General features: G+C 38.5%; 1 long non-coding RNA gene across 1 annotated transcript; it reads right to left on the bottom strand.

The window, feature by feature from the left end:
• Positions 1–1,007: 1,007 nt before the first annotated feature.
• On the bottom strand, positions 1,008–12,681 carry LOC144283559 (uncharacterized). Its single transcript, XR_013352133.1, has 2 exons — positions 12,326–12,681; positions 1,008–1,140 (listed from the first exon to the last, which is right to left on the bottom strand). It is a non-coding gene; the product is annotated as an uncharacterized LOC144283559 (long non-coding RNA).
• Between the last annotated feature and the right edge of the window lie 1,048 nt (positions 12,682–13,729).

The following is a 13,729-nucleotide window of genomic DNA, read 5'->3' as shown; positions in this document are numbered from 1 at the left end:
GGGGGAGGGGAGGAGAGGGGGTCGGGCTGGGTCGCCCCGCCGGCGGCCGCTGCAGATCAAAACCGCGGGCTGGGTGGCGTCGCCGCTCCCCGCTCCCCGCTCCTCGACTCCGGCTCGCTCGGCCTCCCTACCTCCCTCTGCCCCCACCCCCCTCGCGCTCGCCTGCCCTCCCCCCACCCCCCCAGCTCTCGCTCGCTCTCGCCGCGGCTCCGCCAGCCCAGTGCAAATCAAAATACTGCCACACAATATGGCGGCGCGGCGCCGGCAAACACCGCGAGATCTGCGGCCGCTGCTGAGGCGGCGGCTGTGACGAGGCCTCCCCCAGCCGGCCGGCGGCGGCGGCGGCGGCGGCGGCGCGGGGATGCTCTTTCCCCGCCCTGCACCCCTCCCCCGACGCTCGCAGACTCCACGCCCGCCTCGCGAAGGCCGGAGCGGGAGGCTGCTCGGCGACGCGGCCGGGCGCGGGCCGCCGCCGGGGCAGTGCGAGAGGGGCCGCGGTCGCAGGGAGGCGGGGAGAGCCCGCGAGCCTACATGTTTAAATGCCGACCTCCCGTACTTTGCAGAGCGGCGCGTGTGCGTGTGCGTGTGCGTGTGCGTGTTCGTGCGTCCGCGCGTGCGGAGAAAGTGCAAGTCCTCCGCCCCGCCGCGGCCGAGAGGCGAGAACTGCCGCTCCGCCTGCGCGGCCCGTCCGGAAGCGGGCAGCGGGACCGGCCCGGGGTCGGCGGCGCCCGCGCGGGGGCGGGGGGGGGGGGCGCCGGGGGCAGCAGGTGGGCCCGCGGCGGAGGCGGCGGAGGCGGCGGAGGGCCCGCGACACACCCCCTCGGAGGCCGCCGGCTGACGGCGTGACCCGGCCGCGGCCCGCAGCGCCCGCAGCGCGTGCGGCGGGAGCCCCGGCAGCCCCGGCAGCCCCGGCAGCCCCGGCGCTCCCACCTTGCAGACCTGAGAAGCCTCGGACTCCTGAGGTTGGGGTTAGAACGCTCGGAAGAAAACTCTAGATGCTGCAAGGGTTTTGTCGTTTCGATTTTATTTTAATTGCACGTTCCTAGAAAGTCCTAGAAGCAGAGCCAAAGACACTTCAACTTGGGGGGAGAAGGGGAGACTTGTTTCTATCTTCTTAAAGAAATATTTGTTTAATTTTCCCTAGGAGAAAAAAAAAAAGACAACGTGTTTAACACTCAGACATTTCTCACAATGTAAAATATTTATTTAAAGATTCTAGTGCTTTCATGGTGTCCAAAACACTACGGCATTTTTCTGTCCCTGTCCAAGATGTCCATATCCCTGCCAGTTTCTTCCTTGAAACGATTCTTACTTATTCCCCAGAAAAATCCTGAAGGACCATTTTATTTTTGTTTCCAGAATGAGCGCTATAGCTATAATGACTTTTTTTTTTTAATATCTTTTAAGAAGTACAGGTTTCTATACAGTTAAAGAGCTTTTCTTAGTTCCTTTTTCCTCATTCATCATTTAAAAATACCTGTAATCTTCGAATAAAGGACCATTTCAAAAAACCTTCATTGTAAGAGCCGAGAAAGTACTTGTTACAATATCAATTTAAATATTTTCTCTCCCATTGATATCATCAAGAGATGTAGAAATAGGGTTAAAAAAAATGGATATGATATAGTTTTATTCTCTGGTGAGTAATAAGAAATCACCAAACCTTGATACTTTGAGTAGTCCTTGCCTGAAGAATTATTTCCATACCCAATGTTATAATAATTGAATCAATGCATTTGGAGAAATTGGATCTATTATTAAGTAAATTTCCCCCTCGTCTTTGAAATCAGTAAAAAAGCACAACCAACAATTGGTTTTGAAATGGTATAATTGTGAATTTTATACAAAGATATTTTAGAGACTTATTTAATGAGACAAATATTTTAATAGAAACAATGCTTTATAAACTTAGGAGTATGATAGGTGCAAACATTCATTGAAGTGCTTTAACTTCGACCTACTTATGAGGGAGCATCAGACAAACCCATAAAGAAGAAATTCTTATAAAATAACTGGCCTGTTTTCTTAAAACACTGTCAATGTCATGAAAAAAAAAAAAAAGCTGCAGAATAAATGAAACTAGAGAAGCACGACAATTAAATGCAAAATGTGACCCTGAACTGGATCCTTTCCCGGAGGAGAAAATTGCAATAAAGGACATTATTGGGAGGTGGCTGAGGGGTTGAGCGTCTGCCTTTAGCTCAGGGTGTGATCCGGGGTTCCGGGATTGGGTCCCTGCATCCCGCACCCTATGAGGAGCCTGCTTCTCCCTTACCCTATGTCTCTGCCTTCTCTCTGTGTCTCTCATGAATAAGTAAAATCTTTTTAAGAAAAGAAGAGGACATTATTGGGGATAATTGGTGCAGTTGGAATATGGACTGCAGAATAGATAAAACTACTGTATCAATGTTAAATTTCCTGAGTATATGTCGAAGAATATCCTTATTCATAAGAAAACACAGTGAAATATCAAAGGTAAATGGACATTATTATGGACTATTCTCCCAAATGGTTCAGAAAAAATAAATCACACATGCACAAACACACACATGCACACATACACATTTCTCATGTGTCCCATACACCTATACATTGATAAAATTTAGAATTTATTGTATCTAGGTTATTTTTATTAAAGAGTTTTATTTCTACTGAGGTTGGAATATGATGAAAAAGGGGTTCCCTTGTAAAACGAGGGGTTCAAAATGAGCCATAGGGAAGGACTTTTAAAAAGTGAGGCTTTGAAAATACAAAAACAGTTTGACTTCTGGAAGAACAATTCAGAGGATAAGGGAAGTTTTATTTTTTGGAGTCTATACCAGAATTATAACTTATTTTTCAAAGATGGTTTAACTGTTCCTGTGCTTGAAAGTGGTGTGTATTTTGTGTGTGTGTGGTAAACAAATAAACCACGTAACGTAAAACTTAACCATCCGAACCATTTTTAAGTGTGCAGTTCAATAGTGTTAAGTATATTCACATTATTGTACAACAGAGCTATAAAACTTTTTCATCTTGCAACATTGAAACTCTATACCCAACTAAAAATTAATTCTCTCTCCCTTCCCCCAAATTTTGGCAACTACAGGATTATTTTTAAATTCTAAGAAATGTTTATAAATATTTTTAAAACCTGGTGAATATGGAAATTTCTGCGCTGTTCTTGCAGTTTCTCACTGAATTTGAAATATATTGCGAAATTAAAGGTTTTAAAAAACAAAGAGCTTTCAACTGCAGAATTCCTCTGCTTGATTAAGAGAGTAAAGTTGAAAGGTGAACAGGTCAATAGAAATAGGTCCTTTTACAATGGGCTAGCTAGCCATTGTTTCCCAGTAATAGGTGAGAGTTTTGTCCGTTCAGCTTACCCTTCTCCCCTATTTAATCTACTTGAATTTGGAATAAAAATAGTTAGGAACCCTTCTTATATACTATATTTGGTAAATGTGTTTTCCAAATGTAATGAGTCAGTAGATATTCAGTGTCTATTAGCCACAAGGCTCTGTGGAGAAAATAAGAGAGAATAAAACATACTGTGCCTTTCCGGTACTCTCTGTGGTTATTACAGAGATAAGATATAATCCGTGTGCTACATTCAAGAGCCTTTTAGTCTAAGATTATGCTGTCTAATACAGTGGCCACTACCTACCTATAGCTATTTACATTCAAATTAATTAATTGAGACAAAATGAAAAATCCAGGCCACCAGTTGCATTTTAAATGCTCATTAACCATCTTCACAGAAGATTCCATGGGACAGCACTGGTAGTAGAAGAGATTATGCTATATAAATAATGCCGATTCAAGGTAGACAGTAATAAAGACCGTAGTAGTTTAGGGGAAGGAGAGATTACTTTGCCGGAGATGGAAGTAGGGAAGGGAGAGTTTCAAGAAAAAAATTGCATATGGAAAGGAGTAGGTGGAACAAGAGTATTCCAGGGAAAGAACACATGAAGAAAGCAGGAAGGGGAGAGGCATATTTGAAGAATAACGCTTAATTCTGTGTGTCTATAATATGATGTATGTAAAACATAAAACCACAAATGCTGAGCTGATGAGTCTGAACTATTCTCTAGGCAATAGGAAGTTACAAAAGGTCTTTGGACAAGACCAAAGACATGATGAAATATTTCAGTAGGAAGGATAATCTAGCAGTAGGTATATGAAATAGATTAGATTTGAATGTGTAAAGATCACATAGCATTGCAATAGCCCAAATGAGAGATAATGAAGAATTGATGTAAAGTGGTCTATCAGTAAGGATGTTCTCACTGGCATGTAACAAATCTCAGTTTAAAATGGATTACACAATAAGGAAATTTGGATCTCATAAATTTGGATATTATAAACTAGAGTAGACTTCAGGTTTAAAAGATCCAGAAGTTTGATAATATCATCAAAGACCAAGTTCTTTCCATCTCTGCTCTGATGTGTTGGGTGTTGACATCATTATCTGGCTAATGGCAAGATGATAACGGCAGTTCAAATGATCATATCTCAAAGTCATAATGTCCAGAGGAATAAGAGAGATCTTCTTAAGAGGGAAAATATTTTTCAGAGCCACTTCCTCACCCCATCTCCTAGGCCAAAATTAAATCACATGCCCATTCATGAAACAGTTCCTGGTTTATATGATGAAACAAATATTGAGGAGTCAAAGACAAAGAGATGAGAGTCAAAGATAACTCAGGGTTTAAGCCTAAATGACTGTAGTATGTAGGAAGAGAAGTTGTAGAAGGAAAGATGATGATCTTTGTGATAGTTCTTCTAATTTGAGATGCCAAAGATCTATCTAGATGGAGATGATCAGCATCTAAAAACATGGGACTGGAGCTCAGAAAGAAGATCAAACTTGGGGATGTCATCAACAAAGAGAAAATAAATGAAGCTATGAGATTGCCAAAGGAGAGGAGGAGGGGAGAGGGTCTACAACACACCCCTGGAGGATGAAGTAGAAGCAGAGAAAGCAAGAGAAGTAGGCAAAATTGGGCTATATATAGTACAGAAATGAAGGAGAATGGATGGAGTTTCAAAAAGATCACAGTGTTGTTTAGTGCTATGAAGAGATTCAGGATGATGTAGACTTAGAAGCATTGGGTTGCCGACTAGAGAAGATCATTGTGACCTTTAAGAGAGGTTTTTTTTTTTTTTTTTTTTTATAGTAGTGTAGGAGCAGGTGGATTTCAGGAGTTAAAGAATGAGCAGATAGGTAGGTAGAAGTATGAAGTACAGATTATTCTTTCAAAAGGTTTGGTAGTCATGAAAGGGAGAGCTACATGAATGAGCATGTTTATAGGAATATTTACTTACACGACTAAAAATTGGAAGAAACAAAAATTTATGAATATACTATTGTGTAATTAATTGTGTCATTTAAAGTAATTATTAAGATTATGGAGCAGTATGGAAAAATTTTTACAATATTAAGTGAAAGAAGAAGATAGGAAACTTCTCAAAAACACACATAGATTACAACACCAAAGAGTATACATGCATGTGTGTACAAAGATACTATGAAATAATCACAACTGTCTTGGAGCGGTTGAGCAATGAGTGTTTCACATTTTGTGTAATGTTACAGCAATTTTTAAATTAAAATGCATATGCATATATTTAAAAATATTAGATGACAAAGACAGAGCATAGAAACTGGGGGAAATGTAAGGTTGAAAAACATTTGTCAGGCGCCTGTGTGGCTCAGTGGTTGAACATCTGCCTTTGGCTCTGGTCATGATCCCAGGGTCCTGGGATTGAGTCCTGCATCAGGCTCCCCACAGGGAGCCTGCTTCTCCCTCTGCCTATGTCTCTGCCTCTCTCTCTCTGTGTCTCTTGTGAATAAATAAATAAAATCTTAAAAAAGAGAGAGAGAAACATTTGTTTTTGCTTGTTTGTTTTGCTTTGGCAGGAAATAAGAGACATTTAGCAGCTTTTATCTGCTGAGGGGAACAATTCAAAGGACAGTGAAAGATTGAAGGTGCAGGAATGAGGTGATGATGCTTGACTGTGCAAGAGAAACCTAGACAATTAAGAGGCACAAAAGGAGAATCTGAACTTTTTAGGGGAAGGGATATTTTCTGAGACAAAAATAAGTAAGAAAGGAAGACAATGTCCCCAAATGTGTGTGTGTGTGTGTGAGCACACATGTGCATGTGCATGCAAACTGCAAGTTGATTCTAATATTTATGTGAAAATGTAAGGGCCTAGAATATCCAAGATAAATTTAAAAGAAGAACAAAGTTAAAAGACTTATACTACCAAATTTAAAGCCTTATTATAAGACTCCGTAATTAAGACAGTGTGGTATTGGCACAAGGATACATGAATATACCAAAGGAACATAATAGAGAATCCAGAAATAGAACGTGATTTATGACAAAGGCACTGCAGCAATTCAGTGAGGAAAGGATAATATTTTCAACAAATGGAGCTGGAGCAATTGGCTACTCATACGGAAAAAAAGATACTTCATTCCTACCTCACACCATATATAAAAATTAATTCAAGATGAATCATAGACCTAAATGGGAAATTAAAAACAAAAAAGCTTCTATTAATCAAAGGACACTATCAAGAGAGTGGTAAGGAAGAGAGAATGTATTTCAGTACATACATTGACAATGGACTCATATTCAGAATACATTTAAAAAAACCTTTAAAAAAAAAAACCTTTCTATAAATCAGTAAGTAAAACGAAAGAATGCAATTTTTAAATGAGGAAAAACTCTTGAAGAAGTATTCTACAAAGATGACTTCCAAATGGCCAGTAGGTTCCTAGGAAAGTGTTTAACATATTTTCTTATTGGGGAAATACTTTCTTATTGGGGAAATGCAAATTACAAACACAATGACATATCACTCACTACTTACCTACGAGAATGGCTTACATTTAAAAGACCAACAGTGCCAAGCGTTGACAGAGAAGGACAGAGAGCAACCTGAACTTTCATGCACTACAGATGGGAGTATAAATTGGTTCATCCACGTTGGAAAACTCTTTGGCAGTATCTACTAAAGCTAAACATATGCCCACTCTATGACCCAACTGTGTTGGTTTATTTTATGTGTCAACTTGGCTGGGCCAAACATTATTCTGAGTGTTTCTGTGAGGGTGTTTTTCTATGAGATTATCATTTAAATTGGTAGACTCTAAGTGAAGCAGATTGCCTCTATAATGTGGATGGGCCTCTTCCAATCATTATAAACACTTGATAGAATAAATGACCAATCTTCCCCCACCTAGGGGAAATTCTTCAGCAGATGGCTTTCTGACTTGAACTAGAATATCAGTTCTTTCAGGTTCTCCACCCTACTGGCTTTTGAACTGAAACTGTGGCATTGGCTCTTCCTAGGCCTTCAACCTACCAGCTTATCCGCTAGATTTTGAACTTGACAGCCTCCATTCACTATTATTTCTTTTGTCACTTCTAAAAAATAGGTAAACTGGGCTTCATCAAAATTGGAAACTAAAATATATATTCGAGAGAAATGAGAACATGTGTCCACACAAAAATGTGTACATAAATATTTATAGCAGCATTTTTCATGAGAATCAAAAAGTAGAAACAACTCCAAAGCCCTTAAATTAACAAACAAAATGTAGTATTTCTATCAGTGGAATAGTATTTGGCAATAAAAAGGAATGAGGCACTGATACATGCTACTACATGGATTAACTTTAAATATGTTAATTGACAAAAACCACACTCAAAACACTGCATACTCTTTGGTCCCATTTATACAAATGGTCCACAATAGGCAAATCCATAGACAGAAAGTAGATTAGTGGTTGCCAGGTGCTGGAGAAACGGGAGGAATTTGGAGTAGCTTAATAGGTATAAGGTTTCTTTTGGGGATGATAAAAATGTCCTAAAATTATGTATTGTGATGGTTTCATAACTGAATATACCAAAACCCACAAAATTTTGTAATTTGAAAGGGTGAATGTAATGGCATATGAATTATATTTAATACAGCTGTTACATATGTAAAAAGAATGAATTACTGATGAACAAAATAGATGAATATCATAGATATTCTGGGAAGAGAAAGCAGCTAGACACAAAAGAATACACACTGTATGATTCCGTACATGTGAAGAACAGGCAAAACTAATTGATAGTGATGTAAGTCAGAATAGTGGTTACCTCTAGAGGGTACTGGGTAAGGAGTTTGATTATGGGGAGTTATGAAGAAGTCTACTGGGGTACAAGAAATGTTTCACAACTTGATCTGAGTGGTGGTTGTTTGGATTCAAACATCTGCAAAAAACCTATTGAGCTATACATTAAGATTAAGCGTGAGTTCAGCACTTTACTAAATATTTTTTTTACTTCAATAAAAAATTTATAAAAATGAAGAAATATGAATGACAATGTAGAAAATTTAAGGTTAGAAAGAGAGGGATAGGGGCTACCTAGGTGGCGCAACCAGTTAAATGTCCAACCCTTGGTTTCTGCTCAGGTTGTGCTCTCAGGGTTGTGAGATGGGGCTCTGCACTGGGCTGTGTGCTCAATGTGAAGTTGGCTTCAGATTCTCTCTCCTTGGCCCTCTATTATTGCTTGTGCACTCTATCTCTCTCAAATAAATAAATAAATCTTTTAAAAAAAGAAAAGAAAAGAAAGAGAGGGATGGTAGACATGTTATGGGCCCTCTAAACTTTCAGATATCAGAAAGCAAGGTCTATTGCTCAGAGTAAGAGTGTTGGATGAGAGATTGCAAATTCATGGAAAGAAGATAGTGATAGGAAGAAAGAGTCACTCATCCATTTTTGTCTTATCTCTTTTAGGATAGATAAGGTGGTATATGTACATATACTCTTATGTGTACGAAATATGGTGTATATGTGTTGTGTGATGCCACTGTGGGGAGAAGCACCAGACATTGTTACTATGAATAATTTAAAAACTTATTTTAGGAGAACGATAACAATGAAGTTCATGGGAAATCAACAGTCTTCTTTGTTTACTCAGCTACCCTTTGCCTCAGGACTAGACCTGAAAACAGGAGTTAGAATGGCTAATCTCATTTTTATCTCCCTCTGTCACCATGTATCATAGATTCTTTTTTTGTGTGTGTATCATAGATTCTTTAATAAAAATATGTTTCATTCAGAAAAATTTCTGTCAGCATGATTAGCAATTGTTTACAATCTGTAACAATGTCACATTTTTAACATGGGCATAGGTGTCCAGTATTTTTAAGGCTTTTTTTTTTACCTTTAATAAAACCAGTGTTTAAAAAGTCTGTTCTTTCTCAACCAACTAATAATAACACTTTCCATTTTTGAGGTTAGACTGTGATGCAAAATCTTATTAAAAATTATTGCTACTGTCTTATGTGGAATATGGCACCTTGATACATTGGCATGATATGCAAATAGGCACTCAAGGCACACTAAAAGTGTCAATTCTAAGCCATTATTTATTTTACAGTGTTTTACAATTTACAGGTTTTTTTCTTCACATCATTATATTCTTTGTTCTTTACAACTTCTTTTGTTACAGACATGATTACTACCACCACCAATTCACAACTAAAGATCTTAAGGTAAGAGGCTAAATGACGTACCCAATCTAAAGCAATTAGTAAGTGAACAGTGGGGATTTCAACAGATCCTCTGACCACATATGCCAGGATTTTTCATCATACCATCATATAGGTCATACTCTCTTTGCTTAAACAATTTATAGTGGTGATAATAATAGGGTAAGTAGTTTAAGAGAAACATAGTTACTCTGGGAGTTCAGAAGAGTTGGAGATCACAGGAAAGGTTTCTTGGAGATGATGTTTCAGATGAGCCTTGAGGAAATGATGGATTTGCAAAAGAAAAAAAAAAAAAGAACATTCCAGGTGCATGTGATGGCAGAAGAAAAGGTATAGTCAGAAAATCATAGAGAATATTTTGGGAATATTAGGTAGTTTGGTTTTGCTGAACGGCAGAAAAAAAGTAGAATAGTGGTGGGAGACAAATTTAGGAGGCACTGGTATACCATTCAAGTTTGATTAACAATGGAATATAATTGGGTCTGGACTTCATCTCTTCTTTCTCAGGTGCAGAAGGAAGAGAAGGGAGGGGAGGAGACCAGAAAGCCACTATTTCTGGGCAAAGAGTTAGAGAACCTGAACAAACCTGTGGCAATGAAAGGGAAGAGACAGAAGCAAGGGAAATTGCAATAGTAGATTTTAAAAAATTACTTTAGGCCAATGAGATAAAATAAGGGGTGAAGGGGAACAAAGTTATCAATGAAGATTATATGATTCTGAGCCTGAATAACAGGGAATTGTGATCCTATTAACAGAAACAGAGAAGTAAGGTGGACAAATTGCTTTTGTGGGAATGATGAATTAAATTTTTCATGTGTGGAACAATGATTTTAGTTGTCTTGGGGACCCTCTCAAGCCTTCTCTACCTTTTAAGTGTATAAGGATGAGAAGTTCAACTTACAAAGACTATAATGACCAAAAAATGTATGAAAATGTATTACCTCATTGGTAATAAGGTAAATGCAAGTTAAAAAAAAAAAAAGGGAGATATTTTCTTCCAGCCTATCAGATAAAGATTAAAAAGACCAACCATTCAGAAATAAAGTTAAGAAATATACAGGATTTATAAGGAGAAAACTAAAAACTACAGAAGGACACAAAAGAAAGTCAGAAAAACACAGAAATAACATATTCTTGAATGGGGCTTGAACTCACGACACCGAAATCAAGAGTTGCATGTTCTTCCAACTTAGCCAATAAGGCACCCTAATAAAGTGATTTTAAAGAGCATTTGGATATTTTATTAAGCGAATCAAATAACCAGTATGCAGAATAGTGTGTATATCATTCTATAATTTGTGTAAAGGGAAAATTGCACACATGCATTGGGGAGGACAGTGAGGGCAACCGAGGTAAAGGGGAGAGAGTAAGAAATCTCCTTTTATCCCTCCTCCTCCTTCTGATTTAGAAAATATGAAATCATTGCTTATTAAAATTAAGGAGATTGAGAAGAATAGCTACAAAATGTTTTAAAAAGACAAGTAATTAGGCAGGGGCAGATTGGGACATACTCTACTAGACAAAAGACTTGTTCCAAGGATTAAATGAATGAGCATATGTAAAGTGTTTGCAGCAGTTCTTGGCACTTGCAGTGTGTATATAAATGTTTGTTGTTATTTTTATAATTGTCATATGGGAACTATATGACTCAAATATTCATCTACCATAAGGGAATATATCAATAGATTTTTACTATTGGAAGCTTAAAGACTTTGGATAGAAAAAAATTTTTAAGAGAGTATGAAAAGAAACATAAACTGGGAGAATTTACTTTCAATGTATATGATGGGCAGTGTCTGCTCTGTGTCAGGCATCACACTAAAGGCTGGCTGTATGGTACTGAAGAAGATAGTCTTGACCCTCACAGAGTTTACAGTCTCTATAGGGTAATGTTACTATCTCTAATACACAAAGTTATTAAAAATCATAAGGTTTCCCATCCAAGTACTAACAAGATCCATCATTGCTTAACTTCAGAGACTAGATAAGATTGAGTGCATTCAGGGTGGTATGGCCCTAGACCGTAGAATATAATGCAGTGATTGAAAAGGATAATGTAGGGCAGCCCGGGTGGCTCAGCGGTTTAGGGCCACCTTCAGCCCAGGGCCTGATCCTGGAGAGCTCAGCCCAGGGCCTGATCCTGGAGAGCCAGGATCGAGTTCCATGTCAGGCTCTCTGCATGGAGCCTGCTTCTCCCCCTGTCTCTCTCTCTCTCTCTCATAAATAAATAGATAATAAAAATCTTTAAAAAAATAAAAAATAAAAAGGATAATGTAGATCTATATACATTGACATGAAAAGATGCCACAATATTATACATAGTGAAAAAGGTAGATTGCATGCCATATTATGAAAAATACTCTGATCACATTTAAAACTGATGGGTGTATGCCTGAATGTGGGTATGTGTAGAAAAAATTTGGAAAGATAGACTTCAGAATATAACACTGAGCAGTAACATTAGACATAATCTTCATTTTAGTCTTTATGCTTTTTTTGGTGGTATTCTAAATTTTTAACAAATATATTCCTTATACACATTCAAACAAAATAAAACTCTTCAATAAAAATGAACAAATTAAACTATGTTTCTTAAATATTTTCCTTCAAAGGTCCTTTATGAATAATCTTTAAGGAAAGCCATGACAACTGAAATTTTTATTATTGGGAATCTCAGGGTTTGCACATTCATATTTTTTCCTGTCCTAAGTCAGTAGGGAAATCTTTTGTAAATAATAAAATATTTCAAGAATTTGGAACGAAATGACAATCACAGAGTACTGACCTCATTCCACGATGGTTAAAAAGAATTGAAGGAAAAGGAACCTTGACAGGGCAGAAGACAAAAAGTGTGAGCAATAATTGGCCTTATACATGCAGTAGTCTCTTTGGTAGGGCTGGGGTGTAGTTGAATGGGAGGGGGGTAGTTCGCCCCTTCCTCCGTTTGCCATCCTGCCTCAATCTTGCCCAATGTGTGTAAATTTCCACGTAAATAAGGCTTTAGGATGCCATAGAACTCCTCCCCTTACCGCTGTCACTCTTTTCCCATTCTTGTTGAACCTAATCTTATTTGCACTAGTATCTGGCTAGTCCTCTTGGCTCTGCAGCCATTATTGCACGAAAGTGGCTGAAAATCTTTAATTCAACCCACTCTTTTGTGACACTCAAGGCCCTAATGCTTATCGTATTTGCAACAGAATCCCTCTGTGACTCACAATGCTTTTCATCAATGAACAGAAAAGAGCTGTGTCTCAGCCTCAGATCCTGGGGCAGGAGGAGGAGACTGCCCCGGGGACTGTGGGGTTATTGTAAAGACTCCGTGATTTCATATAGGTCTCAAGCATGGTCTGAAAACTAAACCGACAAAAGTATAATTGCTGTTATGTAGAGGGCCACATTTTAATACACTTAGATTAAAAAGGCGTTCTTATCCTTAAAAAGCTTGCTAATTACAAAATTCAGATAATAAACTTTGCATAATCTCTCAAGGCTTCCTATCTCTGTGTACACAGAGTGCCTGCATTCCCTCTCTGTTTGCCCTAGTGAGCCCAGCAGAAACATGATGCCAGCACACAGTGAGTTTTTAGTAAGACGATTTAGTCCAGATTTTATAGACCTATAGGAGAGTACTCTCTTTTCTTTCCCTACCTTTCCTTCCCATTGAGCAAAATTCCTATGTAAATTCAAAAAAAGAAAGAAAAAACTAACTTTGACATTTTGGAGGGGAGTGGGTGAGGAGAGGCACTGGATGGATAATCTGCATGTTCCTAGACCTTGTGATTGATTTACTTACTAGAAAAATTCACATTTTCTAAGCATTTTTTTCCAAAATAAATGTTGCAATGCTTGCTGTTATAAAATGGAAAACCTTATGAATGCCGAAGAACTTTATAATAATAAGTCTATGTATCTGAATTGGAGGAAAAAATGACATGTTAAGGAAATACTTGTAGACTCCAGTTTCAGCTACTATAGCAGTTCTTTAAATAAAATCTAAAAGAATGTTACCTCAGATTTATGAATAACTGCTTTGTCTATGTTATACTCAAAGTCAGCATTTCACTGAAGAACTTTGTGTTCTATTGTTTTTTCTTCAAACTACTTTCCTTTCCACATGATAGTGTCAAGATTCTTAGTTTCTAACAGCTCATCTATTGACAACAAAGAACAGGCAGGACGTTGGAGATAA

Source organism: Canis aureus, chromosome 1 (genome assembly GCF_053574225.1).
Source record: "Canis aureus isolate CA01 chromosome 1, VMU_Caureus_v.1.0, whole genome shotgun sequence".
Taxonomy (NCBI): Eukaryota; Metazoa; Chordata; class Mammalia; order Carnivora; family Canidae; genus Canis; species Canis aureus.
This window is presented reverse-complemented; position numbering and strand designations above follow the sequence as displayed.